Below are 3,482 nucleotides of genomic sequence, written 5' to 3'. Positions count from 1 at the left end.
AGGAGATTCAGATTGACCCGGATAAAGTTAAAGCAATACGAGATCTGCCTCCACCAAGCACCCAGAAAGAGGTCCAAGGTTTCCTAGGAAGGGTGAACTACATTGCCCGGTTTATTTCGCAATTGACTGAGAAATGCGATCTAGTGTTTCGCCTTCTGAAGAAACATAATCCGGGAGAATAGGATGAGGAATGTCAGAAAGCTTTTGACAAGATAAAACAATACTTGGCTAATGCTCAAATACTATCACCGCCTAGTCCAGATAGGCCATTGATATTGTATCTAATGGTGTTTGACAGTTCCATGGGATGCGTCTTGGGCCAACATGACGAAACTGGAAAGAAAGAAAGGGCAATATACTATCTCAGCAAGAAATTCACTGATTGTGAAATGAGGTACTCGTCCATTGAAAAGTTATGTTGTGCTTTAATTTGGACAACTCGAAGACTAAGGAAATACATGTTGTATCATACGACTTGGTTGATTTTAAAATTGGATCCTTTAAAATACATGATGGAATCAACTGCTTTAAATGGGAGAATAGCTAGATGGCAAGTTCTGCTCTTTGAATTTGACATAGTATATGTAAGTCAGAAGGCTATAAAAGGAAGTGCAATAGCTGATTTTCTATCCAGCAGAGCCTTGGAAGACTATGAGCCTTTGAACTTTGATTTTTCAAATGATGACTTATTGTATGTGGCAACCACTGAAGAAAACCCTCGAATAGACCACATCTGGAAGTTAAATTTTGATGGAGCTTCAAATGCTATAGGTAATGGAATTGGGGCAGTCTTGGTATCCCCAAGTGGAGATCATTACCCTGTTGCTAGCAAGTTGGACTTCGATTGCACAAATAACATGGCAGAATATGAAGCATGTATTATGGGTATTCGTGCGGCCATTGAACGTAAAATCAAAGTGCTAAAAGTGTATGGAGATTCCGCATTGGTGATATACCAACTCAAAGGAGAATGGGAAACTAGAGACCCTAAGTTGATCAGTTATAAAGAACTGGTTTTTGAATTGATTGACGAGTTTGATGACATCACTTTCTGTTATCTCCCACGAGAGGAAAACCAGATGGATGACGCACTGGCTACTCTAGCCTCGATGATTAAGGTGAACAAGTTAGAAATCATGACGCCTATTCAGATGAGCATATATGAAGTTCCAGCTCATTGCTACAGTATTGAAGAAGAGGGAAAAGATGATCACCCTTGGTATCAGAGTATACTACAGTATGTGAAGAATCGAAAATACCCTGATCAAGTGACAGAAAACGACAAGAGAACGCTGAGAAGAATAGCCATTGAGTATGTCTTAGATGGGGAAGTAATGTACAAAAGAGGGAAAGATCAGGTGCTGTTAAGATGTGTAGATGCTATGGAGGCTAGAAAGATCCTGGAGGAAGTCCATGAGGGCATTTGCGGAACCCATGCAAATGGCTTTACAATGACTAGACAGATCATGAGATTTGGATACTATTGGTCTACTATGGAAGGGGACTGCATTAGCTATGCCAAGAAGTGTCATAAATGTCAGATTTATGGAGATAAGATACATGTACCTCCCTCACCTCTGCACGCTATGACTGCTCCGTGGCCGTTCTCCATGTGGGGCATGGATGTTATTGGGCCAATATCACCAAAGGCTTCGAATGGGCATTGTTTCATCTTTGTGGTCATTGATTACTTTACCAAATGGGTGGAAGCTGGTTCATATGCAAATGTCACGAAATCGATAGTTAGTAAATTCTTGAAAAATGAGATCATTTGTCGACATGGAATGCCTGAAAGAATCATATCTGACAATGCATTGAATTTGAATAATAACACAATAGCGGAGGTTTGTAGTCAGTTCAAGATCAGTCACCATAACTCGTCCCTATATCACCCAAAAATGAATGGTGCAGTGGAGGCGGCCAATAAGAATATTAAGAGAATTGTGGGAAAAATGACTGAAACCTACAAGGATTGGCATGAAAAGCTATCATTTGCTCTCTTAGCTTACCGAACATCTGTTAGGACCTCTACTGGGGCAACACCATTTTCTCTAGTTTATGGGATGGAAGTTGTTTTGCCCATTGAAGTGGAGATTCCTTCTCTTCGGGTATTAGTTGAATTGAAATTGGATGAGGCAGAATGGGTTCAGTCTCAATACGACCAGTTGAACTTAATAGAAGGGAAAAGGTTAAGAGCCATCCAACATGGTCATATGTATCAAAAACGGATGATGCGAGCCTATAAAAAAATGTTCGTCCTAGAGAATTCCACGAAGGGGATCTGGTTTTGAAGAAAATTCTCCCTATACAAAAAGACTTTAGAGGAAAATGGATGCCAAATTGGGAGGGTCCTTATGTCGTAAAGAAGGCTTTTTCTGGTGGAGCTTTGATTCTAAATGAGATGGATGGAAAAAACTTGCCAAATCCTGTAAACTCAGACTCAGTCAAGAAATACTTCACTTGAAGGAAAGGGATCAAAGTGAAAACCCACAAATGGCACTTTGATTCCTAAAAAAAAATGATGATGAAAAAGTAAAAATGGAGAGGCTAAGGGGAAAACCCGCAAAGGGCACCTTAGGCCAAAATGGGGTTTGAGTTGAAAACCCGAAAAGGGCGGCTCAAATATTGATCAGAATGGGGTATGAAGTGTTTAGAGCAGCTTGTATCTTGATCAGATCGGGGCGTGTGGCAATCTTGCTATGCCTGAATCAACAGGAAGGGATATGCGACATCTTGAGGCATCGACAAAGCACTGTAGATCTCCTAAACACATGTCAAACTCAGAATGACCTTTAGAAAGTTTGTACAGAGAAGTTCAAGCTGCGATATCTGGGGTACCCAATTCTCTTATTATTTATATTGAATTTGTTGTTCTTGGAATATTTCTTTTCTTTTCCAAGATATACATTCCCAATCCATTTCTTTATTATCCTTCTTTACTATTTGTGATAATTTATTCATTCTGAGTTATGCCCAGAACTAACTTTATCCTTATCCATTGCTATGACCAGTTTTGCAAGTGTGTTGCATTGGAATAATGATTTATGGACTAATAAAACTTTCATAAAGGAAGTTTTGCATATTACTCTAAAAAGTTTATAAATAATATAGGAACCTGAAACAGGACTATTGTTTAGAACACACCAGGTTTAAAGGTTGGAAATTTGAGAAGGAAGAGTCTAAATTTGGACTTTCTCTTTGGATTTTGTTGTCAAATGCATTGATTGAACAAAATGATAAGATGACGGGTTAATGATAAAACTTAAATAAACAAGCAAGCGATGATCATCAGGCAATAGGAAGAGGTTACCTAAGAGAAGAGAGTCTTCTTTTGCGCATAAGTCTTTGGTACGGCACCCTGGAAATGGTGTAAGGGGACCAGAAAGATTAAGATCCGGTATCCTTAAATTGTGATAGGGAAGGATTGAGGAAAAACCATATATTGCTACCATTGGATTGTAGTGGGAGAATGATGGCACAAA

The sequence above is a fragment of the Gossypium raimondii genome, chromosome 7 (genome assembly GCF_025698545.1).
Source record: "Gossypium raimondii isolate GPD5lz chromosome 7, ASM2569854v1, whole genome shotgun sequence".
Lineage (NCBI taxonomy): Eukaryota > Viridiplantae > Streptophyta > Magnoliopsida > Malvales > Malvaceae > Gossypium > Gossypium raimondii.
The sequence above is the reverse complement of the archived record's forward strand: the minus strand, read 5'-3'. Positions refer to the sequence as shown.